We start from the raw sequence: 20,580 nt of genomic DNA, 5'->3' as shown, positions 1-20,580 counted from the left end.
CCCCTCTCACTTTCCTGGACCTCTCTGTCTCCATTTTGGGCAACCACCTAGAAACCGATATCCATTTCAAGCCCACCAACTCCCACAGCTACCTGGAATACACCTCCTCCCACCCACCTTCCTGCAAAAATGCCACCCCCTATTCTCAATTCCTTCGCCTCCACCGCATCTGCTCCCAGGATGAGGCATTCCACTCCCGTACATCTCAGATGTCCTTGTTTTTCAAGGACCGCAACTCCACCCCGCTCAGTCATTGAGAATGCCCTCGACCGTGTCTCCTGCATCTCCGCAATAACACCCAAAAATGAATCCCCCTCATCCTCACATACCACCCCACCAACCTCCGGATCCAACACATCGTCCTCCGAAACTTCTGCCATCTGCAATCTGACCCCACCACTAAAGACGTTTTTCCCTCCCCACCCTCTGCTTTCCAGGACCACTCTCTCCGTGATTCCCTTGTCTCCTCCACATTCCCCTCCTGTCCCACCACACCCGGTACTTTATCCTGCAACCGCAGGAAGTGCTACACCTGACCTCACACCACCACCTCCCTCACTGCCATCATAGGCCCCAAGAAGATTTTCCACATCAAGCAGATGTTCACTGCGCATCTGTTGATGTGGTATACTGCATCCGCAGTTCCCGTTGTGGCCTCCTCTACATCGGGGCAACCAAGTGGAGGCTTGGGGACTGCTTTGCAGAACACCTGTGCTTGGTTTGCAATAAACAACTGCACCTCCCCGTAGTGAACAATTTCAGCTCCCCCTCCCCATTCCTCAGATGACATGTCCATCCTGGGCCTCCTGCAGTGCCACAACGACGTCACCTGAAGGTTGCAGGAACAGCAACTCATATTCCGCTTGGGAACCCTGTAGCCCAATGGTATCAATGTGGATTTCACAAGCTTCAAAATCTCCCCTCCCCCCACTACATCCCAAAACCAGCCCAGCTCGCCCCTGCCTCCCTAACCTGTTCTTCCTCTCACCTATCCCCTCCTCCCGCCTCAAGCTACACCCCCATTTCCTACCTACTAACCTCATCCGGCCCCCTTGACCTGTTCGTCCTCCCTGGACTGACCTATCCCCTCCTAGCTCCCCACCTGCACTCACCTCTACTGCCTCCATCCCCACCTCTTTGACTTGTCTGTCTCCTCTCCCATGTATCTTCCCCTCTATCCGTCTTCGATCTGCCTCCCCTTCTCTCCCTATTTATTTCAGAACCCTCTTGCCCTCCCCCATTTCTGACGAAGGATTGAGGCCCAAAACGTCAGCTTTCTGCTCCTAAGATACTGCTTGGCCTGCTGTGTTCATCTAGCTCTACACCTTGTTATCTATGTTTGTAAAATATAGCAAGACTGAGGACTGGATTCAGCAAAGGATGACTAGAAGGTTGATTAAGAGGGGAAAAATGGAGTTAGAGGAAACTTGAAAGTAGCAAAAAACAGATTGTAAGAACTTTGAGAAGAATGTAGAAAGAAAGCACAAGTGCATTTACAAGTCTGATACAGGAGAATTAATAGAAAACAATAGAGAATTGGTTAGCAGACATAAGAGACTTGGATTAAAGGGGTTGTTTTTGTGGGATCGGTACTTGGGCTTAATATATATATTTTGGATGAGGGTATTAGACCATAAGACCATAAGACATAGGAGTGGAAGTAAGGCCATTCGGCCCATCAAGTCCACTCTGCCATTTAAATCATGGCTGATGGGCATTTCAACTCCACTTCCCTGCACTTTCCCCGTAGCCCTTGATTCCTATAAGACCATAAGACATAGGAGTGGAAGTAAGGCCATTTGGCCCAATTGAGTAATATTTCCAAGTTTGCTGATGACACAATCTCATTCAGTTTGTAAGTGACAAGGAGGATTTCAAGAAGTTTCAGGATGATTTTGATAAGTTGAATGAGTGGTCAAATGTATGGCACATGCAGTATAACAGGGATAAGTGTGAAGTTCCAATTAAATAGAGAAAACAGAATGGCAGAATATTATTAAAATGGTCACAGTTCAGGAAATGCTGATGTACAAGGGGATCTAGATGCCATTTTACACAGGCTACTGAAAGTAATTTTGCAAGTGCAGTGTGAAGCTGTGAAGGTAAATGGTATGTTTGCCTTCTTGGCAATACGCTCCAAATATAAGAGCAAAGAACTGCAGTAATGCAGGACCCTGGTTAGTTTTGATATCCTTAATGAATACACAATATACTTTTCATAGACAACATGCAACAACTGACTGATTCCAGGGATGGCAAGTTTATTGTAAGAAGAGATATTGGCCAATTAGACCTGTTTTCACTGGACTGTAGGAGAAAGGTGGGGGTAGCTCATTGAAATATATAAATTTCCAAAATGACTCGACAGACTGATGCCAGCATAATGTTTTCATTGGCTGGGGGTTCAGAGCAAGGGACTACCATTTTGTGGTACATGGTTGGCCATTTTTGACTGAAATAAGTTTCTTCACTCAGAATTTGCTGACCCCTTGGAATTCTGTACTAGAGAAGGCTGTGGAGGCTATGTCACGGTATATATTTGATAGCAATAAATGTTTAGACACTGAAGATATTGCAGGATGTGAGGAGAGAGCAGAAGCATGTCATTGAGAAAGAGGATCATCCACAATCATGCTAAAGGTTTTACTCCTTGACCGAAACAAGAAATTGCTGTAGAAGGAACATAGAACATTACAGCACAGTACAGGCCCTTCGGCCCTCGATGTTGTGCCGACCTGTCATACCGATCTGAAGCCCATCTAACCTACACTATTCCATGTACGTCCATATGTTTGTCCAAGGAACTGCTGATGCTGGAGGATCGGAGATAACAAGGTGTAGAGCTAGAGGAACACAGCAGGCCAAGCATCATCAGAGGAGCAGGAAAGCTGATGTTTCAGGCCTAGGCCGATTACCCAAAGCAGACCTCTTTTAGACATTTCTAGTCATATTGTCAGTGGAGGTATCTGCCCACTAATCATTAATTTATTTCGGTTTATTCAGGTATTTCTGAAATCAGTATAGGCTTTTGAAAATACATGATGAAACCAAGTTAGCCCAGTCTCTTTGACTGTTGCATTGCATAGGCTCAGCATAAGTTGTTTCAGTATTTATTACAATTTATACTATCTCTGTGTTGGAAGTGATGATAACAGTGAAAGAAGAGTGGTGAATTGGGGTGAAGTGTGGCATAAATGAGAACTTGAAGGTAGTGTTGTTTCCAAGTTGCAGGTTTGGAAGATACTGTTAAAGGAATTTGGTGAGTTTCTACAGTACATCCGGTAGGTAGTACACACTGTTGTTATGTCTCAGTGGTGGATGGGTTTCTAATCAGGCAAGCTTTGTCCTGGGTGGTATTCTGCTTCTTGAGTGCTATTGGACCTGTGCTCATCTAGAAAAGTGAGGAGTATAGTATCACATTCCTTATTTGAGCTTTATGGATAATGATCAGGCTTTAGGGATTCATGGGAGGAAGTATTCACTGCTAAATTCCTGCCCACAGTGAGTATGGTTGATCCACTTCAGTTTCTGGACAGTAATAATAGCAGGGGAAGCTGGGAGATGGGGGCTTTGTGGTGAATTTGACAATGGTAATCCTATTAAATGTCAAGTGGAGATGATGGACTTTCTCTTGTTGATCATTACCTAGCACTTGTGTTGCACAGATGTAACTTATTACTTGTTAACCCAAACCAGGATGTTGCCCAACTCTTGCAGCCTGTGAATATTGACTGCTTTGCTATCTTAGAAATTATGAATGGTGCTGAAGATTATGCAGACATCAGCAAAGATCAGCTATTTCTTGATTTCATGTGGACTGAATTGAATTAGCTGAACATGGTCATCTCTGAAGCTAGGGACCTCAAGAAGATGCTGAGCTGGTTCATACACCTGTCACTTTAGCTGAAAATTTTTCTGTTCACTGACTGCAAGCATATGTTATTGGCTAAGCTAGCATTTCTGTCACCTTGAGCTGTTGCAGTCTGTTTGGTGTGCTATTAGGGAATTCCAGGATTTTGTTTGCACAATAGTGAAGGACCATTTCAGTACATTTTTAAAAGTTAAAACGTAGTGTGGGTTTGGAATAGAACTTGTAAGTGGCAATGTTCCGGAGGAAATTGGAAACATGAGCTTGTTACTCAGGTAAATGGCACTGCTTCCCAAATTTTGCAGCACACTCCTCACCTTGTTGCAGCACACCAGTTGATAACCATTCCTGTACAAGACATCTCCCATCCCTTTTCTTGCAAGTGCTTCAGCCTTGTCTTGTGCTGTGATGTGTTGGTCTTCCCCATAATTAGGAATGAGGACATTTTCGTCAGTTGCTTGTTTACTTGTATTCACCAGCATTCATGATTGAATTTGGCAGGATGTCAGAGCTCCGATCTGATTGGCTGTAGGCTTGTTTGGCTTTATCTATAGCATGTTGCTTCCACTGATTCTCTTTCAGGAAGTTCAGCATTGTAGCGACGCCATGTTGACACCTTTTGAAGTGTGCCAGGTCCAACTACTGCTGTTAACATTTAATTCTCTTCATTGGCCACCAATACCTACATGGTAAAAGTAACAAGGTGAACAGTTGTTGGGAATTAGTTAATAATTGTACTTAAATATCAGACGATTCACGTGATATTGTGATGGTGTCCCTACCTCTGAGCCAAAATGCTCAAATTCAAGTTCAACCAGCTTTAGTGGCATGTAGTAACATCCCTGAACAGGTTGATTTTTTAAAAAGCTGTAAATGTCATCTTTAGCTCACAGTTCACAGCTCCAAACCAAAGCTGATAAAATAATCAGATGACGTTTCTGAGAGGATTCCAACACCATGAAGATTAGACTTTGGCTCCAAAAGGATTGTGTAGTCGTCATCCATCCTGATACTGTCTTGGATAGGTAGATTGATTGAGGACATGTTCAGCTAGGCTTTTCCATCTTGTTGCTTCCCTTATCAACTGTTATAGACCTGGTTTACCAGCAATATTCTTTAAAATTCAGTCAACTCAGTCAGTAATGATCGTGTCGAGGCACTTTGATGATAAACATTTGAAGTCTTTCGTTTCCAGTACATCAAATACCCTTGCCACCCTCTCTGCTCCTTCCAGTTCACGTTCAACATACAGAAATATTGATTCATTACCGTGGGTGGAGAAGTTGTGGTTTGGGTGATAATACTAACAAGTTTCTTTGCCCATGTTTGACTCGATGCCGTGAGACTCCTCGATTTGCTGATTGAATCAACTCTCTAACTTTTACCTTTTTATAATCCTAAACTGCATAGTTTAGATTGAATGTACAATTGATTGGAGTTTTGTTTCTGTATTAGTGAATTACTGGGGCGCCATTTTTAATCTGTCTCTGAAAGATAACCTTTTCAGTGCTGACATCCTGTCACAATTTGGATATCCCATTTCGTTACATTTTGCGGAGAATTAGGGAATTGCACCCGTGCTTTAGAAGCAAAATACACTGTGTTTGATATTACATTATGTTACTATCTTTTTAAACAAGTTTCTACTGCATAACGCTGAGCATCATCATTGGTTACTTCTATGTGTACATTCTTGTGTTTAGAATAATGTGACTTCTTAAAAAAAAATTGTAGCTAGAAAGAAAGATTTTGATACAGAAAGCCATTTCCCACCATTACTTTGACTTGCAGATAACCTGACCTTTCCCCACTTGGAGGAACTAGACAATCTAGGAAAACTTCTGATGACAGTAATTGGCCGCTAAATTATTCAGCAATACCTATGCAGACTACTTCCCAGCAATATATGATAAAAACAGCATTGTGAACAATTCAAACAAGCGCTTTGGAAGCTTTTTTACTTTTTACATTCATTGAATATACTTGCGTTTAAATTTTATGTTTTAAACTCTGAATTCACAGGGGTTTTACAAATAAAAGCCATAGGCTACAAACATTAACAAATATGCATTAAAGCTAATAGTTTGCATGATGTCAGATTTTGCAGTTTATTTTAAACAAATTTGAAGTGTTTCTGTTTTCACTTTCTTGACCCATTAGCTAAGATCACAAGGATATTAGCAATATATGTTTTCTTGTTGCAGGTGTCCAATTAACGTTCATGCTTATCATGGAGGAGTTGATTTTTCTTTGTGGCCATAGTATGAAATGTAAAAATGTGAATGTACTTACGGAGCAAGAACATTGTCAGTTTGATTGACAGGACTGCTAGTGAATCCCTGCAGAGAAGGGTGACCAAGATATTGTCCTCTGCTGAATGCGACTGAAGTTATGAGAGAGAATCAGAAAACCTATTTTTGGAAGCTAGTTTTGAATAAAGGCTGTATGAGATGTGCTGTATGACAATAATTCTCTAAGACCTAGACCTGCAGCAAGAACTGCAGTCAGGAATTTCAGGGAGAAGTTAACTTTGGGGTAAATTATGGCAAAACTAATAAGGTACAGATGCATTGTGTAATTTGATTTTTTTTTGAAGCAGAAAGTAAAATTACTTTAATAAGTAGAATTTTCTTTGACTCCTACACTATGTCCATATCTTGCTTATAAGGTAAAGCAGTTTACAGTTCCAGACCTCACCTCAGGTGGAGCTCTCTTACTAAAATGCACAAAGCACACAATACTTTGTTCGAACTACAGAAGATTGTTTGTTACAGTTGACGTTATGTTAGATTTTGGACCATACAGGTAATGTATTGAAGGGAAAATGCATAAGCTATCCAGAGGATTGGCAGGCGCCTGTTTGCTCAAGAGAATTTCAAACGCATGCCTTAAGTTTGGAATGCCAGTCTGGAGTTAAACAGCACAATACAGCACTTCATCTGTAATCTGGACAAATGCTGCAATAATTTCTGAAGGAGTACTGCACAGTTGCATATGAATTTACAAAAACTGTAAAGTGAATGCAGGAGTAGACCAGCAAGTTTCTCATACCTGCTCAGGTATTCATTAAGATCTTAGCTGAAGTTTTATATCAACAAAATTTATCTGTTATATTCTTACATCTCTTGATATCCTTACTGCTGAATAATCTACCAGTCAATCCTTGAATATAATCAATGGTTGAGCCTCCACAATGTCTAAGTAAAGAACCTTTTCTTCATCTCTGTCCCAAACAGCTGATTCCTTTTTCCAGAGCTATGACTCCTAGTTCCAGACTATCCCAGTCAGTGGAAACAGCCTTTCATGTCTCGCCCTCCCTAGGTTCTATATATTTTACTGAAATAATTTCTCAGTCTTTTAAAAACCAGAGAATGCAAGTCCATCTCTTCATTTGACAGTATTCTTAGTTCAGGATTCAATCCAGTGAATCTTTATTCACAATGCCCGTATGGAAACCAAAAGCTATACCTTATAATCCAGGTATAGTCACACGAAAGCTCTTCACAAGAGCAGAAAGGGTTTGTAGATATTTTCTATCAAACTGCTCTGAGGTATTATGACCCATCACTGCAACAGATGGGATTTGAATCTGGGCTTCCTGATTTAGAGGTAGGGGCACCACCACTGCACCTCAAGAGTCCGCAGAAAGGCTTTCTTATTGTTAGACTTGCACACTCTTGCACATGAAGGTCAGTGTACCTTTTGCTTTCTCAATTTGTAAATGCATGTTTCCTTTCAGTGAATCATGCACAAGTACATTCAAATCGCTCTGACTGCTGTCAATAACTCATCTCTCACCTTTTTGAAACAAAAATTCTGATTTTTCTGTTCTTAATGAAATGAGGGTTTTGCGTTTCTCCAAATGAACTTCACCTCCCATCATTTTGCTCGGTATATTCCTTTGCAGACTTTATGTCCACTTGTCAAATTTCTCTTTTAAAAACAACCAAAAGAACTTCTGATACTGTAAATCAGGAACAAAAACAGAAATTGCTGGAAAAGCTCAGCAGGTCAGACAGCATTTGTGAAGAGAAGTCAGTTAACTTTTTGCGTCCGTGACCCCATCCAGAGGAAGTACCTGCCTGTTTACCTTTTCTTTCCTCACTATCTAATGCCCCAGACATACTTTCAGCTGCGGGAGCGATTTGCCTTTTCTTCATTCAATCTAATCTACTGTTCACAACTGGGAGCTGAAACACAGACTGAGTGACTGTTTGCAGAACTCCTAAATTCTGTCTGCAGAAATGACCCTCAGCTCCCAGCTGTCTACGACTTCAACATACTACCATGCACCCTGGCCAACATTTATGTTGCAGGCCTGCTGCAGCGTTCCAGCAAGCCTCATCATAAGGTCAAAGAATAACAACTTACTTTCCATTTTTTGGGGATCCCAGCATCTTGACTCAAAATGGAATTCAATAACTTTAGAGCCTAATTCCAGCCTTCCATGTTTTGTTACCCACCCCAAGCCTGTTATGCCATGGATTGTTTTTAGCATACTTGCCCATTTTCATGTACATTTAGGCCCATTATCACATCATATGGTTTGCATTCAGTACAGCTTACACACTTTCTCCTACTCCTAGCTCTTATTATCAATTACTTAGCTTTTCTTCTATCCTGGCCTGCTAGCCATAGTCTCCCTGTTTATCTCCCCTGAAACTAATTAATGTGTATGCCCCAGTAATAAAGAGTGAGTGGTTGGTCATCCTCGAGCAGCTTCCACTCCTGGTTATGTCCAGGTTGATCATTCTGATCGGAGACTTCAGTTCCATCATCAATGTTGGATGGATATCTGGTGTGGGGGGTGATAGTAAGCTGGATACCACACCCAGATTCCTGATGGAAATGGTTTAAGACGCCAAGCTGCATGACATGTTTAGCACCCCTGCAGATGGAGCGCAGTGCAAATACACCTGCTTACAGCCATACGGGTCTATCCGCTCAAGGATAGATTTTCTGTTTGTGTCACAAGGGTTTTCGGTCAGATCTACTGATGTCTGGTGTTCTTATCTGACTGCTGCATCCTGCTGGCCAGCTGTCACAGACAGGATGACCTGTGGGCAGGTAAAAGAACGTGGAAGCTAAATGTGAAGCTGTTGACCCCAGAAAATATTGAGGAGCTCAAAGGGATTACACTGGGTGGAGAACTGTGAAACTCCTCTGCGAGTCTCCGGAGGCAGGTGGGAAGCAATCAAAGGGAATATCAAAAAGGTTCTTCATCCTCTAACTGTTCAGAAGGTGAGATATTGGCGGCGAAACCGGTCATAACTCCAGAGAAGGATGCAGAGCCTACTACTTCTGCAGACCGTGGGGATCAGTGTCACGGAGGATCTCCAGGTGGTGAAGAGCCAACAAGCCTTACTCTTTGCTTCGGAGGCCTCCAAGGTCATCTTCTGGTCCAGGGTCTGCTCTGTGCACGTGTTTGATCTTCCAGAAGGTGCACAAGGAGAACTGTGCTCAGCAGCCTGAAGGATGGCTCAGTAACGTCATCTCAGTCTGACAGCCTGAGGATCAGCAGATTTTTTTCTGCCAAACTGTACGACACGAAGCCCACAGACAGAGCGTCCTCCCAGTTGTTCTCGTCCTCTATTACGGAGGTCTTAGACGACAGCATGCGGGAGAAACTGGACCAGCTGATATATCTCTGGACTAGTTGACCAAGGCCCTCAAGTCCTTTGAAAAGAATAAAACTTCTGGAAGTGATGGCTTATCGGTTGAGTTGTAGTCTGCTGTGTGGGACTTAATTGGCCAGGGCAAGCTGGAGGTGTGTGACATTATGATTCTGGCAGGTACCATGTGCGAATTCATGAGGAAAGACATCATCACCCTCATCTGCAAGCAGTAGGGGGAGAGGGAAGAAATTATAAATTGGCAACCAATTTTGCTGTTGAATGTAAATTACAAAATCCTGCCAACTGGGTCAGGTCTGCTCTGGAATTGGTAATTCATCTCAACCAAACCTATGCCAAACCAGGCAGGAAGATTATTGAGAGCCTTCCATTCATTACGGTTGAGATTGCCTCTGCCTCTGTGCAGGACAGGGGCATGGATGCCTGCCTTATCAGCCTGGATCAGGAAAGGGCCTTCGACAGGGTATGGCACATGTACATGAGAAATATTCTTTCCAAACTGGGCTTTGGGGAGGGAATCCACAATTGAATCCAACTGCTGTACACCAACATTGTTAATGCAGTCTCCATCAATGGGTAGGAATCAGGAAACTTTCCAATCAGATCTGAAGTCAGGCATGACTGTCCACTCTCTCTCCTGCCTTGTTTTTATGCTGCATAGAGCCTTTTGCCGAGTCCACCAGGAAGGATGTTAGCCTGAGAGGGGTGGCTATTCCAGGCAGTGAAGGCCTACAGGTCAGAGCTTCCCTGTACATGGATGATGTCGCCGTTTTCTGCTCAGATCTGCAGTCAGTGAGCGGACTCTTGAACATCTGGGGCCAGTTTGTACTGGCCTCCGGTTCCAAGGTTAATGGGCGCAAGAGCGAGACCATGTTCTTTTGGAACTGGGCCGACCGATCCTTTATTCCCTTCACCGTCCGGGCATGCTACCTGAAGGTGCTGGGTATTTGGTTCGGAGGGTTGCGTGTGCCATGGCTTGGGAGGAGCAAGTCACCAAAGTGAGGCTGAGACTAGGCAGTTGGAACACTGGTTCCCCTCCATCGTGGGTAAAATCTGGTTATCAGGTGTGAGGTACTCTCAGTATTGTTATATGTGGCACAGGTCTGACCTATTCCCTGAATCTGTGTTGCTGCAGTTACCTAGGCCATCTTTGACTTTGCTTGGAGACCGAGGTTGGACCAAGTTGTAAGGGCCATCATGTATAAAGAACTGGACAAATGGGGGTTAAAAACATACTCAGTGCTACCCTCCCCCTGATGGCCACCTTTGTTTGTGGCTGCATCAAGCTGTGCATAAATCCCGAGTACGCAAATGTCAAGTGGCATGACTTACTGAGGTTTTACCTGTCCCCCGTGTTGTGAAAGATAGGCTTGGCCTCTTTTGCTGTGGAACACACTAAGTAGTTGGACTGCCCCATACACCTGTCCTTCATGGTGAAACTTGTGAAGAAAAACACGTTTGTCCACAAGTCTATCAGGCAGTGTTCAGCATGTAGCATACTAGAAACCCATGGGGAAAAAGAGAGGGTAGGTTTTGTAGAGTGGTTCCCTCTGCGAACTGCCAAAGTTGTTTGGCAGAATGCCTTATCACCAAAGCTTTCCAACAAGCACCGGAACATTGCTTGTCTGGTGGTGAGAAGGGTTGTGCCTGTGAGGTCTTTCTGGAATCCCGGATTCTCTATGCCACCACATGCTGCCCTTGATCTGGCTGCAGAGGGGCCAAGACTGTCACACACCACCTTCTGGAATGTGCCTATGCAAAGAAAGTCTGGAGAGAAATGCAGTGGTTTTTGTTAATGTTCGTCCTGAGCAGCTCCGTGATGCAGGACTCTGCTCTACCATCTGTTTCCTGGGACGCACATTGAGACCAGCATTACCTGTGCCTGGAGGACCATCAGTGCAGTGAAAGATGCTCTTTGGTCTGCCCAGAACTGGCTGGTCTTTCCAGTTGAAAGAGTTGACCATGACTCTGTGTGTTCTAGACTGGCACACTCCAACATCCAGGACAGTTTGCTGAGGGACACAAAAAAGCTTGGGCAGTTTCTGCCAAGGAACAGTGGGCAAAGACCACGATGTAAGATCCTTCTGCCAAAGCAATACAGGAGATTCATTCGTTAACCAGATCCTGCTGATGCCTCAGTTAAATATCGAGAAATGAATTGTAAATGTAGAGAAAGACGAATGCCAATGTTTGTTTTATTCTCTGTATGTAATGACAGTCAATACCGAAATGGCTATATTAACTGTGATAATGGGAACTGCAGATGCTGGAGAATCAAAGATAACAAAATGTGGAGCTGGATGAACACAGCAGGCCAAGCAGCATCTCAGGAGCACAAAAGCTGACGTTTCGGGCCTAGACTGATGAAGGGTCTAGGCCCGAAACATCAGCTTTTGTGCTCCTGAGATGCTGCTTGGCCTGCTGTGTTCATCCAGCTCCACATTTTGTTATCTTGGCTATATTAACTGTATTTTTGCAATAAAAAAATCTCTTCTTTCTTCCCTCAGAATCTGCCAGGTCTGCTGAGTTTGTCCAGCAATTTGTGTTTTCGTTCACATCTCTAGCAACTCTAATTCTTTGTTTTATTCTGGATAAAAATGTTTTACCCAAGATCCCGAATCTTCATCTTTTGGAACAATCCATTGTATGGCACCTTATTAAGAGTCTGATGAAAATTAAAATACACCTGGTTCAGCCTTTATCCTATGAATAACACCTCCAGAAGATCTATTAGATTTGTGAAGCATACTCATAGAGGTCTACAGCACAGAAAAAGTCCCTTTTTAGTCAATCAAGTGTGCACTGGTAAAATACACGCACTTAACTATTCTGATTCTGTTTTCTAGCATTGGCATTACAAGTACGCATTTGAGTACTAAAATAATCTGTCTCTTACGCCCTTACAGACAGTGAGTTCCAGATTCCCAGCTGTCCTGTCTGTGAGAAAATATTTCCTCATATAAAACACAAACCTTATATTTCCCAGCATAAACTTCCTACCCCTTATCTCAGAGCTATGACCCATGCTTACTGGGTTGAATTTCATTTGCTGCTGATCAACCCATCTGACCAACGTCTCTGTATGCTCCTGTAATCAAAGGCTATCCTCCTCACTGTTTACCACCCACCGAATTTATGTATTGTTTGCAAACTTACTGATCAACCTTTTTACATTCAAGTCTAAATCGGTTATTTTTATATATATCACAAACAGCAAGGACCCTGACCCCTGCAGAACTCCACTGGACACCAGCTTCCAGTCACAAGGATGCCTTCTGCTTCCTGCCACTCAGCTGAATCTGGATCCAATTAGCCACGTTTCCTTGGATCCCATTGGCTTTTGCCTTTATATCAGTTTCCCTTGTGGGACTTTATTAGAGGTCTTGCTGAAGTCCGAGCATACTATGTCAAATGCATCGCCCTCACCTGCACATATGATTTCCCTTTAATAAACTGTTAAATGTTTGCGTATTTAGAATTGTTTGAGTGGTGTTCAGATATCCCACGTTGAATGAAACGTTAATCTGAGGTCTGGATTTCTTACTGGGGCAAATACATTTTTAAAAAAATGTTGATGTTCTTCAAAAAAGCCGGCAGCTATCCCGGCAACCTGGTAAATATTACTCCCTCGATAATAAAATGTGAGGCTGGATGAACACAGCAGGCCAAGCAGCATCTCAGGAGCACAAAAGCTGACGTTTCGGGCCGAGACCCTTCATCAGAGAGGGGAATGGGGGGAGGGAACTGGAATAAATAGGGAGAGAGGGGGAGGCGGACCGAAGATGGAGAGTAAAGAAGATAGGTGGAGAGGGTGTAGGTGGGGAGGTAGGGAGGGGATAGGTCAGTCCAGGGAAGACGGACAGGTCAAGGAGGTGGGATGAGGTTAGTAGGTAGCTGGGGGTGCGGCTTGGGGTGGGAGGAAGGGATGGGTGAGAGGAAGAACCGGTTAGGGAGGCAGAGACAGGTTGGACTGGTTTTGGGATGCAGTGGGTGGGGGGGAAGAGCTGGGCTGGTTGTGTGGTGCAGTGGGGGGAGGGGATGAACTGGGCTGGTTTAGGGATGCAGTGGGGGAAGGGGAGATTTTGAAACTGGTGAAGTCCACATTGATACCATATGGCTGCAGGGTTCCCAGGCGGAATATGAGTTGCTGTTCCTGCAACCTTCGGGTGGCATCATTGTGGCAGTGCAGGAGGCCCATGATGGACATGTCATCAAGAGAATGGGAGGGGGAGTGGAAATGGTTTGCGACTGGGAGGTGCAGTTGTTTGTTGCGAACTGAGCGGAGGTGTTCTGCAAAGCGGTCCCCAAGCCTCCGCTTGGTTTCCCCAATGTAGAGGAAGCCGCACCGGGTACAGTGGATGCAGTATACCACATTGGCAGATGTGCAGGTGAACCTCTGCTTAATGTGGAATGTCATCTTGGGGCCTGGGATGGGGGTGAGGGAGGAGGTGTGGGGACAAGTGTAGCATTTCCTGCGGTTGCAGGGGAAGGTGCCGGGTGTGGTGGGGTTGGAGGGCAGTGTGGAGCGAACAAGGGAGTCACGGAGAGAGTGGTCTCTCCGGAAAGCAGACAGGGGAGGGGATGGAAAAATGTCTTGGGTGGTGGGGTCGGATTGTAAATGGCGGAAGTGTCGGAGGATAATGCGTTGTATCCGGAGGTTGGTAGGGTGGTGTGTGAGAACAAGGGAGATCCTCTTGGGGCGGTTGTGGCGGGGGCGGGGTGTGAGGGATGTGTCGCGGGAAATGCGGGAGACGCGGTCAAGGGCGTTCTCAATCACCGTGGGGGGAAAGTTGCGGTCCTTAAAGAACTTGGACATCTGGGATGTGCGGGAGTGGAATGTCTTATCGTGGGAGCAGATGCGGCGGAGGCGGAGGAATTGGGAATAGGGGATGGAATTTTTGCAGGAGGGTGGGTGGGAGGAGGTGTATTCTAGGTAGCTGTGGGAGTCGGTGGGCTTGAAATGGACATCAGTTACAAGCTGGTTGCCTGAGATGGAGACTGAGAGGTCCAGGAAGGTGAGGGATGTGCTGGAGATGGTCCAGGTGAACTGAAGGTTGGGGTGGAAGGTGTTGGTGAAGTGGATGAACTGTTCGAGCTCCTCTGGGGAGCAAGAGGCGGCGCCGATACAGTCATCAATGTACCGGAGGAAGAGGTGGGGTTTGGGGCCTGTGTAGGTGCGGAAGATGGACTGTTCCACGTAACCTACAAAGAGGCAGGCATAGCTGGGGCCCATGCGGGTGCCCATGGCCACCCCCTTAGTCTGTAGGAAGTGGGAGGAGTCAAAAGAGAAGTTGTTGAGTGTGAGGACGAGTTCCGCTAGGCGGATGAGAGTGTCGGTGGAGGGGGCCTGGTCGGGCCTGCGGGACAGGAAGAAGCGGAGGGCCTTGAGGCCATCTCCATGCGGAATGCAGGTGTACAGGGACTGGACGTCCATGGTGAAAATGAGGTGTTGGGGGCCAGGGAATTGGAAGTCCTGGAGGAGGTGGAGGGCGTGGGTGGTGTCACGGACATAGGTGGGGAGTTCCTGGACCAAAGGGGAGAAAATGGAGTCCAGATAGGTGGAGATGAGTTCGGTGGGGCAGGAGCAGGCTGAGACGATGGGTCGACCAGGGCAGGCAGGTTTGTGGATTTTGGGAAGGAGATAGAACCGGGCCGTGCGGGGTTGGGGAACAATGAGGTTGGAGGCTGTGGGTGGGAGGTCCCCTGAGGTGATGAGGTCATGAATGGTGTTGGAGATGATGGTTTGGTGCTCGGGTGTGGGGTCATGATCGAGGAGGCGGTAGGAGGTGGTGTCGGAGAGTTGGCGTCTGGCCTCGGCGATGTAGAGGTCAGTACGCCATACTACCACTGCGCCACCCTTGTCTGCGGGTTTGATGGTGAGGTTGGGGTTGGAGCGGAGGGAGCGGAGGTTGGGGTTGGAGCGGATACAACGCATTATCCTCCGACACTTCCGCCATTTACAATCCGACCCCACCACCCAAGACATTTTTCCATCCCCTCCCCTGTCTGCTTTCCGGAGAGACCACTCTCTCCGTGACTCCCTTGTTCGCTCCACACTGCCCTCCAACCCCACCACACCCGGCACCTTCCCCTGCAACCGCAGGAAATGCTACACTTGTCCCCACACCTCCTCCCTCACCCCCATCCCAGGCCCCAAGATGACATTCCACATTAAGCAGAGGTTCACCTGCACATCTGCCAATGTGGTATACTGCATCCACTGTACCCGGTGCGGCTTCCTCTACATTGGGGAAACCAAGCGGAGGCTTGGGGACCGCTTTGCAGAACACCTCCGCTCAGTTCGCAACAAACAACTGCACCTCCCAGTCGCAAACCATTTCCACTCCCCCTCCCATTCTCTTGATGACATGTCCATCATGGGCCTCCTGCACTGCCACAATGATGCCACCCGAAGGTTGCAGGAACAGCAACTCATATTCCGCCTGGGAACCCTGCAGCCATATGGTATCAATGTGGACTTCACCAGTTTCAAAATCTCCCCTTCCCCCACTGCATCCCTAAACCAGCCCAGTTCATCCCCTCCCCCCACTGCACCACACAACCAGCCCAGCTCTTCCCCCCCCCCACCCACTGCATCCCAAAACCAGTCCAACCTGTCTCTGCCTCCCTAACCGGTTCTTCCTCTCACCCATCCCTTCCTCCCACCCCAAGCCGCACCCCCAGCTACCTACTAACCTCATCCCACCTCCTTGACCTGTCCGTCTTCCCTGGACTGACCTATCCCCTCCCTACCTCCCCACCTACACCCTCTCCACCTATCTTCTTTACTCTCCATCTTCGGTCCGCCTCCCCCTCTCTCCCTATTTATTCCAGTTCCCTCCCCCCATCCCCCTCTCTGATGAAGGGTCTAGGCCCAGAATGTCAGCTTTTGTGCTCCTGAGATGCTGCTTGGCCTGCTGTGTTCATCCAGCCTCACATTTTATTATCTTGGAATCTCCAGCATCTGCAGTTCCCATTATCTCAAATATTACTCCCTCAACTGCTATCACTGCAAAACCTTTCTTTCAATATTATAGAACATAGAGCATTACAGCACAGTACAGGCCCTTCGGCCCTCGATGTTGTGCCGACCTGTCCTACCAATCTGAAGCCCATCTAACCTACACTATTCCATGTACGTCCATATGCTTATCCAATGACGACTTAAATGTACCTAAAGTTGGCGAATCTACTACCGTTGCAGGCAAAACGTTCCATTCCCTTACTACTCTGAGTAAAGAAACCACCTCTGACACCTGCCCTATATCTTTCACCCCTCAATTTAAAGCTATGCCCCCTCATGCTCACCGTCACCATCCCAGGAAAAAGACTCTCCCTATCCACCCTATCTAACCCTCTGATTATTTTATATGTTTCAATTAAGTCACCTCTCAACCTTCTTCTGTCGAACGAAAACAGCCTCAAGTCCCTCAGCCTTTCCTCGTAAGACCTTCCCTCCATACCAGGCAACATCCTAGTAAATCTCCTTTGCACCCTTTCCAAAGCTTCCACATCCTAATAATAATGCGGTGACCAAAACTGTACACAATACTCCAAGTGCGGCCGCACCAGAGTTTTGTACAGCTGCAGCATAACCTCTTGGTTCCGGAACTCGATCCCTGTATTAATAAAAGCTAAAAAACTGTGTGCCTTCTTAACAGCCCTGTCAACCTGAGTGGCAACTTTCAAGGATCTGTGTACATGGACACCTAGATCTCTCTGCTCATCTACACTTCCGAGAATCTTACCATTAGCCCAGTACTTTGCCTTCTGGTTACTCCTACCAAAGTGCATCACTTCACACTTGTCTGCATTAGACTCTATTTGCCACCTCTCAGCCCAGCTCTGCAGCTTATCTATGTCTCTCTGCAACCTACAGCATCCTTCACTATCCACAACTCCACCGACCTGCGTGTCGTCTGCAAATTTACTAACCCATCCTTCTATGCCCTTATCCAGGTCGTTTATAAAAATGACAAACAGCAATGGACCCAACACCGACCCTTGCAGTATACCACTAGTAACTGGTCTCGAGGATGAACATTTCCCATCAACTACCACCCTCTGTCTTCTTTCAGCAAGCCAATTTCTGATCCAAACTGCTATATCTCTCACAATCCCATTCCTTCGCATTTTGTTCAGTAGCCTACTGTGGGGAACCTTATCGAACGCCTTGCTGAAATCCATATACACCACATCAACCGGTTTTCTCTCATCAACCTGTTTGGTCACCTTCTCAAAGAACTCAATAAGGTTTGTGAGGCACGACCTTCCCTTCACAAAACCGTGCTGACTATCCCTAATCAATTTATTCTTTTCTAGATGATTATAAATCCTATCCCTTATAACCTTTTCCACACTTTACCAACAACTGAAGTAAGGCTCACTGGTCTATAATTACCAGGGTTGTCTCTACTCCCCTCCTTGAACAGGGGAACCACATTTGCTATCCTCCAGTCATCTGGCACTATTCCTGTAGACAATGACGAGTTAAAGATCAATGCCAACGGCTCGGCAATCTCCTCCCTGGCTTCCCAGAGGATCCTAGAATAAATCCCATCTGGCCCAGGGGACTTATCTATCTTCACCCTCTGGAGGATTTCTAATACCTCTTCCTTATGAACCTCAATCCCAGCTAGTCTAGTAGCCTGTATCTCAGTATTCTCTTTGACAACATTGTCGTTTTCTAGAGTGAATACTGTTGAAACATATCAATTAAGTGCTTCCTCTATCTCCTCGGACTCCACACACAACTTCCCACTACTATCCTTGATTGGCCCTAATCTTACTTTCGTCATTCTTTTATTCCTTAAATACCTATAGAAAGCCTTAGGCTTTACCCTGATCCTATCTGCCAACAACTTCTCATGTGCCCTCCTGGCTCTTCTGAGCTCTCTCTTTAGGTCTTTCCTGGCTACCTCGTAGCCCTCAAGCACCCTAACTGAGCCTTCACATCTCATCCTAACATTGACCAGAGATTCCACCTCCTTCGTAAACCACAGCTCCCGCGCTCTACAGCTTCCTCCCTGCCTGACAGGTACACACATATCTAGGACACACAGGAGCTTTTCCTTGAATAGGCTCCACATTTCTAATGTGCCCACCCCCTGCAGTTTCCTTCCCCATCCTATGCTCCCTAAATCTTGCCTAATCTCATCGTAATTGCCTTTCCCCCAGCTATGACTCTTGCCCAGTGGTATACACCTATCCCTTTCCATCACTAAAGTAAACATAACAGAATTGTGATCGCTATCACCAAAGTGCTCACCTACTTCCAAATCTAACGCCTGGCCAGGCTCATTACCCAGTACCAAATCTAATGTGGCTTTGCCCCTTGTTGGCCCATCTATATACTGTGTCAAGAAGCCCTCCTGCACACACTGGATAAAAACTGACCCATCTATAGTACTCGAACTATAGTGTTCCCAGTCAATATTTGGAAAGTTGAAGTCCCCCATGATAACTACGCTGTCTCTCTCACTCCTATCGAGAACCATCTTTGCTATCCTTTCCTCTACATCTCTGGAACTATTCGGAGGCCTATAGAAAACTCCCAACAGGGTGACCTCTCCTTTCCTGTTTCTAACCTCAGCCCATACTACCTCAGTTGATGAGTCTCCAAATATCCTTTCTGCAACTGTAATACTGTCCTTGGCCAACAATGTCACACCTCCCCCCACCCTTTTACCATCTTCTCTGTTCTTACTGAAACATCTAAATTCCGGAACCTGCAACAACCATTCCTGTCCCTGCTCTATCCATGTCTCCGAAATGGCCTCAACGTCGAAATCCCAGGTACTAACCCATGCTGCAAGTTTACCCACCTTATTCCGGACGCTCCTGGCATTGAAGTAGACACACTTCAAACCAACTTCTTGCTTGCCGGTGCCATCTTGCGTCCCTGAAACTTTATTTCGGACCTCCCTACTCTCAACCTTTTCTATACTTGAGCTACAATTTTTGCTTCCATCCTCCTGCTGAATTAGTTTAAACCCACCCGAATAGCCTTAGCAAATTTCCCCCCCAGGATATTGGTACCCCTCTGGTTCAGGTGAAGACCATCTTGCTTGTAGAGGTCCCACCTACCCCAGAAAGAGCCCCAATTACCCAAGAATCCAAAACCCTCCCTCCTGCACCATCCCTGTAGCCATGAGTTCAACTCCCCTCTCTCCCTATTCCTCGCCTCACTAGCACGTGGCATGGGCAACAAACCAGAGACAACAACTCTGTTCGTCCTAGCTCTCAGCTTCCATCCTAGCTCCCTGAATTTCTGCCTTAAATCCCCATCTCTCTTCCTACCTATATCGTTGGTGCCAATGTGGACCATGACTTGGGGCTGCTCCCCTTAAGGACCCCAAAAACACGATCAGAGACATCATGCACCCTGGCACCTGGGAGGCAGCACACCAACCGTGAGTCTCTCTCGTCCCCACAGAACCTATCTGTCCCCCTAACTATGGAGCCCCCAATGACTACTGCTCTGCTCCTCTTCCCCTTTCCCTTCTGAGCAGCAGGGACAGACTCTGTGCCAGAGGCCTGTGCCCCACTGCTTTCCCCGGTAAGTCATCCCCCCAACAGTACCCAAAACGGTATACTTATTGTTGAGGAGAATGTCCACATACTTATTGTTGAGGGGAATGGCCTATTGTGGAATTGTGTCTTGTTCACACTGTTCACATCACAGTCATGATTTTATTTGAGAAGTAAGTTGTTTGGAGTGCATTTTTATTTCTCAAGCACACAAAAAGGTGCCATGTAAATGCTTTATTAAACTGCCAGATGGTAAGAGTATTTGTGAGTAATTCCTGGATAGATGAATAAATGCTGGTATTTTTATTTTATATAAGCAATTTGGATGAGAATATAAGAAAGATGTTTAGTAAGTTGGTAGATGACACCAAAATTAGTTGTATAGTGGCCATTGAAGAAGGTTATCTAAGATTGCAATGGGGTGTTGATTAACTGGGTCAATAGGCTAATGTTTGACAAACGGAGCTTAATTTAGATAAATGTAACATTTTGCATGTTAGTAAGATGAAGCAGGGCAGGAATTACGCAGTTAATGGCAGGGTCCTGTCG

General features: G+C 45.9%; 1 protein-coding gene across 4 annotated transcripts in view; it reads left to right on the top strand.

Annotated features, from left to right (window-relative positions):
• Positions 1-20,580, top strand: part of kiaa1109 (KIAA1109 ortholog) — a 438,508-nt gene that overhangs the window by 158,857 nt on the left and 259,071 nt on the right. The window lies entirely within an intron of this gene.

The sequence above is a fragment of the Stegostoma tigrinum genome, chromosome 1, assembly GCF_030684315.1.
Source record: "Stegostoma tigrinum isolate sSteTig4 chromosome 1, sSteTig4.hap1, whole genome shotgun sequence".
Classification (NCBI taxonomy): domain Eukaryota; kingdom Metazoa; phylum Chordata; class Chondrichthyes; order Orectolobiformes; family Stegostomatidae; genus Stegostoma; species Stegostoma tigrinum.
This window is presented reverse-complemented; position numbering and strand designations above follow the sequence as displayed.